The sequence below is a fragment of the Camelus dromedarius genome, chromosome Y, assembly GCF_036321535.1.
Source record: "Camelus dromedarius isolate mCamDro1 chromosome Y, mCamDro1.pat, whole genome shotgun sequence".
Classification (NCBI taxonomy): domain Eukaryota; kingdom Metazoa; phylum Chordata; class Mammalia; order Artiodactyla; family Camelidae; genus Camelus; species Camelus dromedarius.
In genome coordinates, this window is record NC_087473.1 from 9,990,099 (window position 1) to 10,008,766 (window position 18,668).

The following is an 18,668-nucleotide window of genomic DNA, read 5'->3' on the forward strand; positions in this document are numbered from 1 at the left end:
TTGACACAAAAGACCAATTACAGCCCAGGGGCCAGCTGTCTGGTTTTGTAAATAAAGGTTTATTGGTACAACACCACACCCATCTGTTTACCTTCTGCCTGTGGCTGCTCTGGGGCCCCCACAGCAGTGCTGGGTGATCGCAATAGACTGTGAGGCTTGCAAAGGCTAAAATATGGAGCCTCTTAATAAGTTGCCTGATCCGTGTTATAGACTAAAGGACTGTCACAGGTTTGAGAGATTGGGGCTGTGGACCGTGTTTACTTGAGATGTTCAACCATGAGCAATGCAGACTCAAAGACTTGGGGGGAAGAGCTATCATGTTTAAACCATCAGGTCCCCCCTCCCCAGGAATGAAGGACCCACACTTTCTCCGTGAGTGCCTTTCAGTCCCTCTGATACTGAGCTGTCGTCTGGTGCGTGTACCAGACAAACATTTCTGTGGTGCGCACGGCCAGCTGCACGCCAGCTTGTGTTACGCACCGCCACGTGGTAGTTCTCACCGCAAGCCAAGCCCTTGAGGTTACTGTGGATTTCTTGTTCCCTGCTCAGGGCCCCTGAAGTACCCGTGAAGCAGTCACTTCAAAATCAACCAAAGCCTGTGGTTAACGAGTGTATTTAGTCCTTTTTGTGAGGTATCTGAGACTGGACAGCCTGGTATGCATGGGGACTCCAGAGGATACAGCCTGCCCAGAAATAATCATTGTATTTCACTGTATTAGTATAGTGTGCACAAAAAGAATCATAATATGTAAACAAAGCTTGAAACACGTAACATGTATACATGCCTGTCCATCTGTTCGCCTCACCCCGCCCCCCACATACACACTCACTCACTTCCTTGAAAGTGCAAGGATGGCATCAAATTCAACTTGCTGCCTCCAGCTTCTCAAAAGTGTTGCTTCCAGGTGGTGTGTGGCGAAAGTGCTTTCCTCGGTCTGACCAGGTTGTAGACACGTTGACAGGGAAATGAGCCCCCAGTTCCCCTCCGGAGCTTACAGTGTAATCCTCCTGGGTTTGATTCTCAGCTCTGCCACCTCCGTGACCCTGGACAAGTTTCCTCGCCTCTTCTGGTCCCTTATGCATAACTAGAGATAAAAAGATGGGTGGACGGGAGTGTTAAGCATGACTTTGAGTATCTAATGCTGCCAACGCATGGAAGGCAGTGGGGTAATAATATTCAGATTAATTTAGTTTCCTCCTTCTTCTCAGAACACAAACCCCGCCCTCTCCTTCCCTCTTCTGGTCTCACCTCTTCCCAGGCTGAGACCACGTAGCTGACAGACTCACTCTCTGACCACTGCAGAGATGAAGTCATACTTTTCCGCATTATTTTTCAACCCATCAGTTTCTGTTGCTTTTTCAGAGGAGAGGACGAGATTCCTTCAGAAACCAAGACTCCCGTGTTTTGTTCGGGGAGGTCGATCCCCGACAAAAGCCACAAATCAGACTCTCAGAGTTCTAAGCCCCGGTTCAAAGACCATTCATCATGTGAAATATTTGCAGAGCTGCTGAATTCTCCAGGGGACAGAAACAGGGCTCAATGCCAAGATACAAGCCACAGCAAAATGTTTTATCCTCTTAAAGCCCTGTAACTAACCTGGAGCAGTTCTGTCCACTCCACAAGGTAAAACACAGCAAATTTAATTCTGAAAAGAGAGGACAGCCGATGTTTTCTGTACTCCAGCCGTGTCAGCCTTGCACCCCATTAACATACTCACTCACCCCCAACAGGCAGCCTGGGACCACCTCAGGTGGCAGGAACTCACTACGCCAGTGATCTCAGGAAGCCTGGGGGGCCAGACGTGCCTGGGAGTTTAAGTGCCCACCCCAGAGGCAGCCCTTCCTGGCTGACAGACAGGGGTGGACACTGCAGCTCCCTCGCCCCAGCACACAACCTTGAGAGCAGCTGTGGTGGACAGACCCTAAGATACGTCCTCCATGAGCCCCACCTGCTGGAGTTCTCTCTCTGTGTATCCCCTTCCACTGCTTGTGGGCAGGACCTGTGACTCGCCTCTAACCAAAAGGATGCGGCAAAGGTGATGAGTTACCAGTCCAGTGATTAGGTTACAAAGATTGGGACATCTGTCTTAGCGGCAGAATCCTTCCTGCTGGCTTTCACAAGCTGACCCGCATGTTGTAAGCTGCCCCGTGGGGAGGACCAGGTGGCAAGGAATGCAAGGTGGCCTCTGGCCAACAGCCTGTGAAGAACGGAAACTCGCCAATAAATGTCTAAGCTTAGAAGTGAATCCTTCCCCACTCACACCCTCAGATGACACCCAGCCTTGGTCAACATCTTAATTGCAGCCATTGAGAGACCCTGTGATGGGAGACTCAGCCAAAGGGTGCCTGGACTCCCGAGCCACTGTAACTGTGAGAAAATAAAGTGTGATTTCTAGTCTGGAATGTCAGGAGTTAGCAGTCGCCACTTCATCCTAACAAGTAAAAAGTGGAAGAAGCTGAAAAGTCAACAATTCTTCTTAGATCCGTCAGGGAAGTGAGGTCACAGCACAAGCCATTGTCCCCCAAATTGAAGAGACAGTCAGGCAGATGCAGAGAACCACAACTTACAAAATATGTGTGTGTATATTTTTCGAGCCACTACAAGACAGCAGATGTATGTAAAAGAGTCTGCTTTTAATTGACTTTGAATGTTTTTCCATTGACCTCAAATACATGGCTGAGCATTGGGTTTCAAAATCACTACATTCCTTTTTTGGGGGGTGGAAATTTTCATTCAGCACAAAACCTTTTTCTCCTTTTTTGCTGCAGGGACTAAATGTCACCATACAGGATAAGGTGAACTGAAATGAAGTGCTGGCATTCTCATCACAAAGAATGATAGAGAAATGTCTTTAGACATGTAACTGTGGTGCAATTGTTTCTTACCATGAAGGAATGCAAAATTACTCAAGCTTTCATGCACATCCAAAAAAGCACAAAATGTGGATTTACATGTAGAATACCTTCCTTGATGTTAACTCACCACTGATCTATTCCTCGTAGCTTATGCTTGTCCGTTTATTTGGGGCTCCATTCTCTTTGCTGTCAAACATTTGTTTAGAAAAAATAGCATTAGCTACTCATATCACAACCAGCTTTCTTTCTTTTTTTTTGGTGGGAGGGAGGTAATTAGGTTTATTTATTTATTTATTTTTGAATGGAGGTACTGGGGATTGTAGCCAGGAACTTGTGTATGCTAAGCCTGCACTCTACCACTGAGCTGTACCCTTCCTCCACCCTACTTGTCTTTTAAAACAGTGTATAATCAGTTGGGACTGTCTGCGATTCCATAGGTTAGTTGGAGGGTACCAACGTGTTCACCAGTGCAAAAAGAGCTTCGGTAGGAGTTTGTCACAGCACTGGCCTCTTTTTTTGTCTAGGCCAGGGTGAACTCTCTCTAATTTTCAACCTGAGAAGATTGCCAGAACATTCTCTCTCTCTCAACACAATGTCACTTTTGTTGTCTCTCCCTGAGTCCTTATCTGGCCTCTTCCTCTTCCATTTGCTTCCTTTTCCTCCCAGCATCCTGACTTCTGTCCTAAGTAAGTCCCTGGTGGGGGAGGGTACAGCTCAGTGGTAGAGCTTATGCTTAGCATGCACAAGGTCCTGGTTCAATCCCCAGCACCTTCATTAAAAAAAAACAAAAAACAAAACACAAAAGCAAAAAACAACCAAGTTAGTCCCTGGGGGGTGGGGCACAAAAAAACCAACCAACCAAGTGAGTCCCAAACATCTGTCACTCACCAGGGCCTCCAGACCTAGAGAGAGACATTGCTCACCCCTCCTCACCCCTCCTCCATCCCTGCATCTTATCATTTGCTCTTAGAGTGGCTCTTGGGATGCTGATCATCTTCTCTGCATTTCTTTTGAACTGAGCCCTCCCCAAGTTTCAACATGGCCTGGATGTCCCTTTCTTTTTCAGGTTGAGATACAAGTTCTACTGCCTTTGCTGTTCAAAGTAGGAACCAAGGAATAGAAATAAAAGCAAATGTACATAAATGGGACCTAAGTAAACTCACAAGCTTTTGCACAGCAATGGGAACTACAAACAAAACAAAGAGACACCCTACGGACTGGGAGAAAATATTTGCAAATGATGCGACTGACAAGGGCTTAATTTCCAGAATATAAAAACAGCTCATACAACTTAATAACCAAAAAAACAAACAACTCAATCCAAATATGGGGAGAAGACCTCAACAAGTATTTCTCTAATGAAGACATGCAAATGGCCAATAGGCACATGAAAAAATGCTCAGTATTGCTAATTATCAGAGAAATGGAAATTGTATCTACAATGAGGTATCACCTCACACCAGTCAGAATGACCATCACTCAAAAGTTCACAAAAGATAAATCCTGGAGAGGGTGTGGAGAAAAGGGAACCCTCTTGCATTGCTGGTGGGAATGTAGTTTGGTGCAGCCACTACGGAAAACAGTGTGGAGATTCCTTAAAAAACTAAAAATAGACTTACCCTATGATCCAGTAATCCCACTCCTGGGCATATATCTGGAGGAAACTCTAATTTAAAAAGATACATGCTCCCCAATGGTTATAGTAGCACTACTTACAATAGCCAAGAGATGGAAGCAACCTAAATATCCATCAACAAATGACTGGATAAAGAAGTTGTGATATGTAGATATACAATGGAATACTACTCAGCCATAAAAAATAATGAAATAATGCCATTTGCAGCAACATGGATGGACATAGAGATTGTCATTCTAAGTGAAGTAAGCCAGACAGAGAAAGAAAAATGCTATATGATATCACTCATATGTGGAATCTAAAAAACGACACTAATGAACTTATTTACAAAACAGAAACAAACTCACAGACATAGAAAACAAACTCACGGTTATGGGGGGGAAGGGGTGAGAAGGGATAAATTGGGAGTTCGAGATTTGCAGATACACACTACTGTATAAGAAATAGATAAACAGCAGGTTTCTTCTGTATAGCACAGGGAACTATATTCAGTATCTTATAGTAACCCTATAATGAAAAGAATATGAACAGGAATATACGTATGTACATGCATGACTGAAACATTACGCTGTACACCAGAAATTGACACATTGTAAACTGACCAAACTGCAATTTTTTTAATTAAAAAAAAAAAAAGCATTGACCAGCATAATCTGCATCTCCTGGGAGCTTGCTAGAAATGCAGTCTCAGGCCCCACCCCAAACTTCCTGAATCTGAATCTGAATCTGAATCTGAATCTTCTCAGGGAGAGCTGCTCAGGTGGGACTGGCAGGCTAATTGTGATTTGTGGGCGATGGGGCATTTCCAGGGCACTGAAGTCCTGGTGGCCCAGACTGCGAAAACACAACATGGAATCTAGGCGCTAGACTGGGAGCAAGGAGGGCCGAGGGTGGATGCAAAGCTGAACTTCATAAACTTAAAGGCCCCGAGCGTTACTGCACACATACCTCAATGCCCGTGCTCCCCTGACCCTGGCTCGGCAGTCACTGTGTATTTTTCTCATCCACAGTCCTTCCAAATGTTCCCACATCCAAGTGTGCATGTGAGTGTGTGTGTGTGTGTGTGTGTGCACTTTACCTGTTTACTTTTTTGCATACTGTAATTGCACTGTCACAAAAAATTCTGTCATCTCAGTGTTATTTCTCATACTGGTTTCAAGCTGTTTTCCTTTAATGACAGTTAATAAATGGAATCTTTTATGTCCTTCTGCAAGTTTGCTCTGAGACCCATCTGTAGCATAACATCTGAACTGATGGCCCAGGAATCATCATTTGTAACAATTTCCTCCCCAAGCTAATGCTGACCACTGATCCTTCTGGAGCCTGTCTCTTGAACACTGGCACCTGAGTCCTTCAGAGCCTGCAGGCTGGCCTGTGGAAAAGCAGAGAGCTGGGGTATGTGTAGCTTGGGCATGAAACAGATATTTAAATGCAGTGACATTCCTACGCAGACTGGCCACCCGAACCCTTGGCATTACAGTAAACGAACAGATGCTCCTTTTCATTTTTATCTTTTAAAGTACATCCCACACATTGACTTCCAGAAGCCACTTCTGCTTTCCAAGAGCCAATGAAGGAGAAGATGAACTATTTCAAAGCAGATTGCAAGATACATGCTTTCGAAAGGACAGACAAATTAGCATTTGGGGAGCAGTTCCACGATGTTTTCTACTGTCTTTACAAGCAAGTGTGTAATACCGAGGGCGGTTAAGGTTTTGACAATGCCGGTGTGACGTCTATCCAAGCAGCTGCCCCTGATTACAGACATGCCTGCTGGATCTTTTTGCTGCGGCAGTGTCTGCAGCTCTTTGTTCAAGGTACTGCTTCCATCATGGCTGCCTTCCATGCATGGGTCCCAACAGGAAGCCCAGTCCTGTGGTTTTCGAGGAAGAAGGCTTAGGAGCTGAGCTCAAACTCTGCCTTACTTAAAACTGCAAAGCTGGAGGGATGGTGTATATATAGCTCATGAGGTCCTGGGTTCAATCCCCAGTACCTCCATTAAAAAAATTAGAAATTTTAAAAATTGCAAAGCTGGTGGTGGAAATGCAGATGAGCTAGAAGTGTCTGCATGCTTACTATGAGAAGGGGAGGGAAAGAGTAGGGATGCCTTACCTTTGGTTGGTTGGGAAAAACCTAGAGAGGGGCGCATTTACTGAGGGGAGAGGCCAAAGGGTGGGCTGCAAAGGCGCCTCTTTGGTTTATTGATGATAAATATGATGAAGCCGGGATTTTTCTTTTTTAAAAATAAAGCTTTGGTTAGTAAAGCCATAAGAGGGGGCTCTTTGATTTTCAACCTTGAAGAGCTTTTTTCAGAAAAACTTTACTCAGTGTATTATCTTTAGTACTGATACCATTTTGAAATTTGCATGCATATAGAATAAAGTGTGGTTTTCAACGTATAATGAAATTCATAGAAAAACTGAAGCAGTTAAGAAAATCTGAATAAACTTGAACTTTTTTTCTAAACAGAATTACTCTTGAAAGCTAATTTACAATGCCCAAAACAACTCTACACCTGGGTATAAAATGTGTGTGTGTGTGTGTGTGTGCGCGCGCGCGCGCGCGCCGGGTTAGGTAAAGCAGTTCCTCTTTTCTTTAAGATTTACGTGTTGGTTTTAAAAGGAAAATCCTAGCGCTGTGGGATTGTTTCCGTGGGGAAGAGGGACCGTAAAGAAAAGCACTGCCTTAATGCCAGTCACAGCAGCCACGGTTTATGAGTCTGTAACGAATCAAAATTAGGCATGTAGGAATCCCAAACGGGGAAGATCTGGCCCGAGGCGCGCTATCTGGTAAAATCCGTTAAGACGAGGTGGTAGGACTGGGCGCTCTGGATTCCGGAGACTTAAGCCCCGGTTAGGCTGCGTGCAAGGGCAGAGAGCGAGCGGACTTCTCCCACCTGGCGCCCTCCTCCCCCTCGGCCCTCCGCCTCCTCTCGCCACGTCCCCCCCTCCTGACCAAGCATCACCCTCGTGAGGCCTCGCGGCGTTCGCGGAGGCGCACAGCCCCCACCCCGCCCGACGCCTTTTCTGCCAGCGCGGAGGGCTGGGGCGGGGATGGGGAGGCCCAGGGCACATGACGCCCCCATCCCCCGGCGCGCCCAGCAAGCACATGACCCAGGCAGGCCGGCGGGGTCCCGGCAGACCCGAGCCGCGTCCCAGAGCCCGGGCCATGGCCTCCCCGCGCCTGGGGACCTTCTGCTGCCCCACGCGGGACGCCGCCACGCAGCTCGTGCTGAGCTTCCAGCCGCGGGCCTTCCACGCGCTGTGCCTGGGCAGCGGCGCGCTCGGCCTGGCGCTCGGCCTCCTGCAGCTGCTGCCCGGGCGCCGGCCCGCGGGCCCCGGGGTCCTCTCGGCCTCCCCGCCGGCCGCGGCCCGCGCCCCCGCCTCCGTCCGCATCCTGCGCGCGGCCATCGCCTGCGACGTGCTCGGCTGCCTGGGTAAGAGCGCGCGGCCGGCGGGTGGGCACCCGCCCCGAGCCCGGGCGAGGGCGCGCGGCCCGGGGCTGCTACCTGCCGGGGGCGCGGAGGAGCGCGCGGCTGGGACCCGGCCCCGGCGCGGGGGGACGCGCGGCCCGCGGGGCGGGACGACTGAACCAGAGGCGGCTCCCCAGGGACCGGACGGGGCGGCCAGGGGATTCAGGGGACTCTGCAAGCTGGATGGTCGGTAAAAGGTGGCTCAGGGGACCCCCTTTTTTTTCTTCCTTTTCTAAACCAACTTAATGTGTTAACTGCAAGCTTACCAGGGAAACTAGACAGCGCTGTTAAGGAAAACCCAGAAAATAGAATGCATCCTTAATTGTTACACCAGTGAGAGACTAGCAGTTCTTATTCTGTGTACACACACACACACACACACACACACACACATATTTCCAATGTGATTTAGCAGAATCAGGAAGAAAACGATATACGTTTATATCTGTATCTCCTTTATATATATATATAAAATAAATCTATATTATATATATGTAAATAAATATATAAATATATATAATATATATAAATATATTTAATAAAATTTTATCTATCCATCATCTACCATCTGTGTATCCATCCATCCATCCAACCATCCATGCAAGTTTGAGTTTTATTCCACAGGCAGGCAAACTGCAGTTTAGGTCAAATCCTCCCTGCTGCCTCTTTTCTATGGCGCATGAACTAAGACTGTTCTTACGTTTTAAAGTGTTTCTTAAAAATCTAAAGAAAAAGACTGTTTCCTGACATGGAGATATTCCATGACATTTAAATGCCAGCGTCCGTAAGTGCAGTTTCATGGGAACACAGCCAGGTCCTGCGCTTGTGTGTCGTCTCGGCCAACTCTGCCCTACGAGGGCAGGGGGGTGTGTTGAACAGGGAAAGTATGGCTCATAAAGCCTGAAATATTTTCTCTCTGGCCCTTGACAGAAGCTTGGCTGACCCCTGCTTTCACCTCTAGCGTGGCATGTTTTTATAGGCCTCTAAGCTCCATATTGCTGAGCATGATAACTTTTTATTTTGGAAAATTTCCAACATCTATAAATGTAGAGAGACCATATGATGTGTCCCTTGTACCCAGTTTCGTCTACATCCCATCCCCTCATCCCGCTCTCCACTGGATTAGTTTGAAGCAAATCCCAGAATTTATATCATTTCATACATACAAATACATATGAGTGTAGAAGATAAGAATTTTAAAAATATACATATCACTGAAATGTCATTAGCATCTTAAAATAATGAAAACCAGCTCCTTAATATCATTGGCATATGTTCAGTTGTCTTACAAATGCTAATTTACAGTTGGTTTGTTCCACTGCTGGTGGCATTTGCAGTGCCCTCCACCTCCACGCCCTGAGGGGTGGCGGCAGCTTTTACCCCTACCGGGGGCAGATGTCTGGGCACAGGTGGCTGTGTGTCCCAGGGCCTGGTTCTCCCGCTCCAGCTCGTGCGATTGGAGGCACTGAGGACTCATGACTTAAGGTAAATGCTGTGGAAACTCTGCTCACTGTCTCAGACTTGAGTGAGACAGGACACAATAGTTCCTTCCTATTAGGGCTAAAATCAACTTGGGGCATGACAATTCCATAGATAACTGGTTTCTTCCTGATTCTGCTAAAAAGCAGTTTGGAAACACACCTTCACAGTAATTTAATTTCTGTCACTTGAATATCTGGAAGTAGAGATGTACCCAAAGATCTTTTGAGGGCCAGTGAAATAATACCTGGATGTCCTCCAGCCTTTAGAAGGGAGGACAGGGCATTGTGGTCAAAGGAGCAGAAGCCAGAGTCAAGGGAGGCCTGGTGACCAGACTCCTCACTGGAAAATAAGAAATACAGATGCCTACCTCTTAGGGCGTGGGTCTTGTTGTTGTTTTTTTTTTTTTTGGTTTTTTTCGGTTTCACTGAGCTGTAACTGACTCACAGCACTGTGTAAGTTGAAGGCAGACAGCATCATGACTTGCCTTACGTTTATCCTGAAATGATGACCACAATAAATTTAGTTAACATCCATCACCTCACTTAGAAATAAAAAAAAAATTCGGTATTTCTTGAGCTCACATCAGTGCTGTATTCTGAAAACGACCAAGCACTCACTGTGCCGAAGAAAAGCAGCACGCCACGCAGTGTGCGCTTAAACAGCGGGTATCATGTTACCCAGCAGAGACCCCTCATATGGACCGAAAGTGTGTGTACTGTTTAGAGGAGAATTCGATATTTGGGTCACATAGCCAGGAAAACTCACAATTCATAAAGGTCAAAATCAAATTATCCAGAGCTAATTTGTGAAAATCTTAAATGTGTTTTTTTAAAGAATGAAAGAACTTTTCAAACTTCAGAATTGTGCTTTTTCAGTTCTTTTTTATGTGAGGAATATTTCACTTGGACGAGAAAATACAGATTGTTATTGACATAATAATTTCTTAGTGCCAAGTAAACGAACAAAAAAACTTAGGGCTAATGCTGGTTTCAGTTGAAATCAGAGTGCCTGGGATTGCTCCATTACCATAATACTTATTTTCTGAGTCTTGTTTTTTCTGTCTATCTGCACACACCAATGTGTGTATTTATTTCCTTGCTCCCTACCTCACTTCTGTCTCTCTCCTTCCTATCCACCCATCCATCCATCCATCCTTTTTACAGAGCAGCAAGTCAGCTTTAGATTTGAAATGGAACCACATTCAAAGAATTACCTGATTCTCCCTTAGGTATCATAGTCCGGTCCACGGTGTGGTTAGGATTCCCGAGCTTCGTGGACATCTCAGCTGTGAATGGGACTGACGTGTGGCCCACCGCCTTCTGTGTGGGGAGTGCAGTAAGTGTGCTTCCCCTCATCTCTCCACTCCCCTTTGCTCCTGCCAGGCTGTGTCCTCAAAGTGTGGTCCCCACCCTGCCACCAACCCACTGCAGTTTAGAAACACAGATGCTCCGAGCTCCCCATCCCCACCCCCTGACCAGGAATCGGAGGGGGGTGGGCACCTGTGATTTAACAAACCCTCCAGGGGCTCTGATGCACACTCAGGTTTGAGAACTGCTGTGTTAGTGTGCCCTCCTCCTTAAACACACATGCAATCCTTACCTTAGATCCAGCCACAATCAAAACCAGCTGGCCAAGAAAGAAAAAGAAAAAAGAATGTTATTGATTTATTGGATGTATTTTACTTTAACAAAGGATATATTTAAATACATCTGTTTGATGGACATATTGCTCTGTCTGCAAAGTCAGTGCTTCAGTGAGTGACCTCAGAGGGCACTGAATGCTGCACTGACCCCACTGTCTGTGGCAGCATTGTCAGCGTCTCTCCCTCCCTCTCATTGCTTCCCAGCTGAATCCCGGTGGAACATCCGTCCCAGTATAAGTCTTGTTCCATCTCTAACATCCGGAGCCCCTGCCTTCCCCTTCTCCTGGGAAGGTCCTTCCTGCCCAGCCTCCTTTGTTCTCGGCAAAAGAGCTTCTCATTCAAAGACCCCGTGAGCCTTGAGGTCATGCCACACATCTGAGTCCTTACCTTCCTGCCTACAAGGGTACCACAGGGAGAGTGCGATGGACCAGTCCAGCTGAGCAGGCCTGGGACAAAGGCACACGCCCGTCCCTGGCCACACCCCACCCTGGTTTCCAAGACAGTCCACGTGTCTCTGGAGGGCTATCATGTGCTGCCTCTTGACGTCAGAGGAAGTAGGCGTCTGCCAGCTCATTTCATGGTGGGGGTAGTCTGGAGCCTGACTCCAGGAGCTTTGATGCCCCCTCCCCCCCCGGTTACAAATGTGGATGCAGCTGCTGTACAGTGCCTGCTTCTGGTGGCTGTTTTGCTATGCGGTTGACGCCTATCTGGTGATCCGGAGATCCGCTGGACTGAGGTATTCAGAGGAAGCAAGCCTGGCTTCAGACCCGGTTTGTTGCCTGAGGGAAGGTTGGAGAGAGAGACCTCTGAGTGCTCCAGAATGTCTTAGTTTCTGTATGACAGGCATAGCCCGTCAGAACCTTTCAGCCAGCCCCTCTGCTGAGGAACATCTGTCACAGCTCATTTTTATAAAAGGCAGGAGGCAGAACTGAAATATCAAGGATGTTAAAACCCTGAAAACAAGTAACTCAATAGTTTAAATATTTAGAATTGGAAAAATCTTGAAAAAGGATTGACATGAATGTAAACATTTGTGATGGCATCTAAAGATTTGGGGATAAAAATTCTTGGGAATATGTATTAATACTTTATGCCCAAGAATGCAGGAGGTGCGGTGGCTGCCAGGGAGGAACTCCACAGCGGTTGGTGCCTTGGTCTTGGTGGGTTCGAATCCCTGCCCTGTCACTCACTAGCTGTGTGACTGCTGGCAAGTTATTGAACTTCTCTGGACTGTGAAATAGTACCCACCTCTTGAGATTCCTGGAAGCAGTAAACATGCTAGTCATTGTAGGTGGTTAAGGATGGAGCCTGGCATACAGCAGGTGCTCAGTAACTGTGAGCTGGGGTTGCGGCTGGGATGTGCATGTGTGCGGAGGAAACAGAGACCCGAAGTACCAAAGAGAAGCAGGGGGGCAGGGCAAGTGTCTGGGTCTCCCAGCTCCAGGCCCAGCAGGGGTTTATCCCCACCAGGTTTGCAGTCCACTTCAATCAGGTCCCCTTTGTATGGAGCCCTTGCTTCCTTTTTTTTTAAAGAAGCTTTGGAGGTGGGAGTATAGCTCAGTGGTAGAACCTGTGCTCAGCATGCACGACGTCTTGGGTTTAATCCCCAGTGCCTCTGTTGGGGAGTTAAAAAAAGCTTTATAAAGTTCACCTGTTTAAATGTATAAAATCCATCAGTTTTTTTTTTAGCGTGTTCACAGAATCGTGCAACCATCGGCATTATTCGTTTTATGACATTTTATTCATCCCCGTAGAATCTCTGTACTAGTTATTAGTCATTCCCTGTTCTCTCCTCCCCCACGGCCCCTGGCAACTTCATGTCTACATCTGTCTCTAGATTTACCCGTTCTGGATAGTTCCTATAAGTGATCTCATACAGTATGTGGCCTTTTATATCTGGCTGCTTAAACTTAGCCTGGTATTTTCAAGCTTGTCCATATTGTAGCATCTATCACTCCTTCCTGTTCACTGCTGAATAATATTCTCTTGTTTCACTATCTACATTTTACCCATTTATCAGTCAGTGGCCTCTTAGGCTGTTTTCCATCATTGTTTTGACTGTTAGGAACAGTGCTGCAGTGAACATCTGTATACAGGTGTCAGTGTGAACGTGTGTTTTCACCGTATACCTACGGGTGTGCACCTCAGAGTGGAATCCCTAGGTCATATAGTAACTCTGTTTAACCTTGTGAGACGTTGCTGGACTGCTTTCCAAAGAGCCTGGACCATTTCACACTTGCACCAGCAACATATGATTGTTCTAAGTCCTCCATATCCTTGCCAACACCACTTGTTAGCTTCTGTGTATTTGTCTGGCTCTTAAGATTTGCCAATCTGCAGTGTATGAAGTGGTGCCTCATTGTGGCTTCGATTTCCCTCATGGCTCACAATGCTTAGCATCTTCTCATGGGCTTGTTGGCCATTTGTACACCTTCTTTGGAGAAATATCTCTTCAGTTCCTTTGCCCAGTCTTCCGTGGGCTGTTTGTCTTTTTGCTATTGAGTTGTAGGAGTTCTTTGTATGTTCTGGGTACAAGTACCTTATTAGATCCATGATTTAAAAATATTTTCTCCCAGTCAGTGGCTTGCTTTTCACTCACTTGATGATATCATTGGAAGCATAAAAGTTTTTAATTTTGATGAAATCCAGTTTTTCTCTCTTTTCCTTATTTCTTGTCCTTTTCTATCATCTAAGGAACCACTGCTTAACCCAAGGTCACAAAGATTTATACCTTTGCTTTATTTTAAGAGTTTTGATAGTTTGAACAATTTTATTTAGAGTTTTGAATTAATTTTTGTGGGAAGGTGAGAATACAGTCCACCTTTATTCTTTTGTATGTGGATGTTCAGTTGTCCCAGCATCTTTTGTGGAAGCTATTCACTTTTAAAACCAACATCAGTAACCAAATAAAGACCACATTCGGGCTCTAGAATACACTGGGCAATCTTAGTGAGTCACTACTTTAAAATCTTTGACATTCTTTATGTAAATCACATCATTGTTCACTTTGGTGTCTCTAGCCTGACATTTAGTGCTTACTTCATTTTTGTGTTTGTTCCTTCTACCTTTTCCTGTAGTTCCCAAGCTCTTACACATCTGTACAAAACCCAGGTACATCTGGTTGTGAAAATTTTCTAGGGAAGATAGTCAAGGTCAAAGGCAGCCAAACAGGTGTACCAGTGAGAATTAATTTCGCCTATATAAAACACATAAAATAATAGTGACTTAAGATAGGAGTTTCTCTTTCATGCTAAAGGAGGCCAGAGGTAGGCAACCTAGGGCTCTTCTGATGGACATCAGGGACCCAAGCTCCATCTCTCTTTCTGCTGCACCATCCTATTATGTGTCTTCCATCCTCAAGGTGTCATGAACCATTATAGCTGCTGGAGCTCCAGTCATCAAATCTGCATTCCAGACAGCAGGAAGGAGGAATGGGGCAATACAAAAGGGGCCTGTTTTCCCTTGAGCCAGCTCTCTTTTAAGCAGCCTTCCTGGGAGTTTCACACAGCAATTACATTTTTGTATTATTGGCCAGAACTTAGTTTCATGGCCACACTTCGCTGTAGGGGGAGGCAGGAAGTAGAGTTGATTCGCCAAGCATGCTGCTGTTGTGCATGGCATCCAGGTTATGTCACTTAGGAAAAAAGGGAGAATGACTTTGGGTAGGCAGCGAGCAGCATGAGAAGACCTTGTCCCTGAAGCCGAGTGCAAGTATGATGGTTCCCTTACTCAGTTTGGGGGGATCGGAGCTATGGCACAGAGGTGTCATGGACCACCATTTAGTTGCAAAGATGAGGAACCCTGCAGCACTGAAAGGAAGCAGAAGAGTATGCTTCCTGCTGTCATAGGAGGATGTATGATTTACTTCCATCCAGGGGACACTGGGGTTGGACAGGACAGTCTGACAGCTGTCTGGACGCGGAGGACAGACAGAGCTCTGAGAAGCCAGGACAGGCAATCAGGAAGCCCTGCTCACACCCAGGGGAGTGTCTGGATTCATCTTGGAGCTCAGTGTTAGGGTAGGCAGATGTTGGGGATGTGCCAACACTACAGGATGCCAGGCTTCCAAGGACCCACCCATCAAACAGGATGCAAATGTCCAAGGATGCAAAACATCCAGGCGCCTCCCAAGGACAAGCGCCACGGCAAGTTTCCAGCGCTGGGAAGACTGAGGCCCAGGCTTTGTGGAGCCGGACGCTGGGCTGGCCTGGCCATGACCTTGGCCGTGCTCTCCCACCTCAGGAGACGAGGCCACGGGCTCTATCCAGCCCAGGCTTGCAGTCTGGAATGCAGGGATTCTGCACCCTTCCACACCCTCCCACACCCTTTCAGCCTCTGCAGGAAGCTGCTCCTGGGTTTTCTGAGTGTCCTGCAAAGCCTCTGCCTTCTGGGCAAGACAGCCCTGTGTGCTCTCATACCTGGAGGGGCAGGGAGGGCTGCTCGGACCCAGAGATGATGGGGGAGGCAGAACACAGAGCTGCTCCTTGGGGCTGCCCACAGAGCCAGCTGTAAAGCTTTCTCCTCCCTGGAGCTCCCTCCTCATGAGCTGCCTCTCTTTACTCTCTTGTCTCCTTGGAGAGGGGTCCTTCGCCCAGAGCTCTGACTACTCCCTCGGTCCATGCAGCTGATCTTCAGGGGTAAAATCCTGCTGAGTTGGGGTTGCACCCAGGTGTCCAGCAGAGCTTTGAGTGACCACAGGCACCTCTGAAGGAGCCTGATCCCCATCTTGTACAGAAGAGGCAGACTGACCGCTGTGTCTGAAGGGCCAGAGCCCTGCACGTGGTCCCAGCATCTGTCTTCCTGGCCCCACCTGCCAGGCTGACTGCTCCTAATCCTTGCGGGGTGGGGCGTGTGGGAGTGCAGACATCCATGATGGAGATGTTAACTCTGCAGGGAGTAGAGGGGTAGGTGGGGAGAGGGGAGGCCCCATAGGAAACCCCCCTGCTTTCCTGGAACATGGAGTAACCACCCAGTTCTTAGAGACCTTCTTCCTGGTTTGGACTGAGCACTGAGACACTTGCATACTGGGTACAGAGGTGACTTCGGGAAGGATTGGAGCCAGGAGCTCCTTGCTTACCAGGGGAGCTGGGCACTGAGGAGGAATCATGAGGTACCTGTGCCTCGCTCCTCCCCATCGGGAAAGCCTTAGGTTCAGTGAAAGAAGCCAGATGCAAAAGGCCACCAAGAGCAGGACTCCATTCGGAGGAAATGTGCAGAATAGGCGAAGCCATAGAGACGGACTGCAGATTAGTGGTTCCCAGAGGCTGAGAGAGGAGTAACGGGAAAGACTGCTTGATGGGTGCCCAGTCTCCTTTTGGGGGTGATGACAATGTTCTGGAACTGGAGAGAGGTGCTGGATGCCTAACACTGTGGATGTCCTAAATGCCACTGAGCGGTTCACTTTAAAATGCCTAGTTTTATTGTTTATATGTAGAATCTTAAAAAAGAGAAAAGGGGACACAAATGAACTACTTTTTATAACATGATTGATTTCTTGAACACGTGTGAGCACATTTGACTGTCCTTTATGACTGGGGGAAAAATGGCTAGTTTTATGATCCACGAATTTCACCTCGATTAAAAGCAAACAAACTCAAGAGGCAAAACAAGGCAGCGGTTTGCCGAGGGTTTGCAGTGTGCGGTTCCCGGCTCCCGCGCGGCGCGGGGTGGGCCCGCACTTCGGCGGCTGGAGCTGCGGCCCTCTCCCGACAGCACCGTCCTGCTGTACCACCTGATGGCCTGGGGCCTGGCCGCGCTGCTGTGCGTGGAGGGGGCGCTGATGCTCTACCACCCTTCCGTCGCCAGGTAAGCCGCCCCCGCGAGCCCGCCCACCCGACTCCCGCCCGCGCGTCCTCCCGCAGGAAAGGCCCGGGCGCCGACCCCGAGCGGGCGCCTTGTGGCCGTTGTGCGGGGCCGCGCGAGGCTGTGCGCAGGGATCCGCGCAGGCGAGACCCGCGCTGACTGCGCTGCTGCGCGTGTCCCGTGCGTGCGGGTCGGTGTCGGTGCCGGTGCCACAGGGCGCCCGCAGCGCCCGGGGCGCGGGGCCTCTACTCTGCGCGCGCGCGCGCGCCAGGCTCCAGGCGAGACCCCCTCCGGAGTGACGCCGCTTCCTGGCACCCACTCGTAATCTTTCATTCTTCCAGCCAGCTTCCTCTGCAGCAGCAGGTGACTCGAACAGCCTAAGGACGAGTTCGAGATGTTGGAAGAATCCAAAGGTGGCTCTGAGAGAGCTCATCTTAAGCCTCTGCTGGCTGTGCGTTCTCACTTTCCCATCCTGTGCTCTTCTGAACACGGTTGCTGGGAGACGTGGCCTTTGAAATTGTCTCAGGCATTTCTTCAGGTTGAAAATCCCATCCATGAACTGTTATTGGTAAAGCCTCTGGGCCACTCCAAGGTTATATGCTCCAGTTTTCACTGGAAAACTGAAAAACAGGTTGTACACTGTCTCTAGTCTGTGATTTTAGGGCACTGCAGACCAAAGATCAGCATAGCACGGCCCTCAGGCAGATCCGGCCCCCTGCCTGCTTTTGTAAATAAAGTTTTATTGGCACACAGCCGTGCCCATTTGTGTGTGTGCTGGGTATGGCTGCCCTCACACATTGAGTCGTTCTGACAGAGGCAATGAGGACTCTAAAGCCTAAACTATCTACCATCTGTTCCTTTACAGAAAAAGTTTGCTGACCTGTGGTGTAGACCGTGTCACTCCCTTACGTTTTGATTTCTTGTAGCTGCTCCCTGGGACGTCTCCACACTGGTGTTGCCTTGTCGACAGTGACTCCTCACAGGTCCAAACAGCCTGCTGTCTCCAGGAACCTTAAAAGGACAGGTGTAGAGTTAGCAGATGTAACAGAGGAATGCACTTAATCAGAAAGGGGATTGTTACCACTCACCCCCCCCCCATGGGACACTGCACCTGGGCACAAGGGAGCCATGGCTGCAGGTTCCCAGGAGCGCAAGGGCCCCCCATGGCCTTGGCGATGCTGCCCCCGGGAAACACCTTAATCCTCATCCTCTCAGCCCACCACCCGGAGCCCTCGCTTGCCCTAGGCTCCCGCCCTCACTGACGTGTCCTTTGCTTCCCTGCCTCTGAATGTCATCTTTTCTTCCTTTGTTCCCCTGTCTCCCCTTGAGTCCTTCCAGACCACATTGCACTTCCACAGCTGCAGATGAGAACGCCTGGTGGAAAGCCCGCTGCATCACAGGTGGTGGTGTAACCCTCAGGCCATAAGAGATGGGCACTGCGTTTTCCTTACCCTCTCTTCTGCATTCTCCGCCAGGTTTCCCCTACTGGTTTGAGCAGTCCAGGTGTATTCAAACAGGAGTGCTTGAATTTTTATCATCTTCCGTGGCCACGGGGGCTGTTCCTGCCTCTGCTTTTCCCCTTCAGTCTTGGTTTGGGCCCGAGCATCCTCTTTCCCCTTTGCTTTGGATTCTCTCTTCATTTTCCTGTAGATGATGCATTTGTGCGCTGACAGTTAACACCCCTGGGTGTGGCTCTCTACCACGTCCTACAGTGACAAAGTCCCATGGCCCATTCACAGAAACCTCTCTGAACAGAACCACCCAAGTGATTACCCATC

The 18,668-nt window shown here is 48.3% G+C and overlaps 1 long non-coding RNA gene and 1 pseudogene across 2 annotated transcripts; one reads left to right on the forward strand and one right to left on the reverse strand.

The window, feature by feature from the left end:
- LOC135320427 (uncharacterized) lies at positions 1-11,669 on the reverse strand. 2 transcript variants are annotated; one of them, XR_010379580.1, is made up of 5 exons: positions 11,476-11,669; positions 11,046-11,072; positions 10,660-10,731; positions 835-1,085; positions 1-683 (listed from the first exon to the last, which is right to left on the reverse strand). It is a non-coding gene; the product is annotated as an uncharacterized LOC135320427 (long non-coding RNA). The 2 variants fall into 2 exon arrangements; XR_010379579.1 differs by lacking the exon at positions 1-683 and having other exon boundaries at positions 720-1,085.
- Positions 7,578-18,668, forward strand: part of LOC135320426 (G-protein coupled receptor 143-like) — a 26,227-nt pseudogene continuing 15,136 nt past the window's right edge.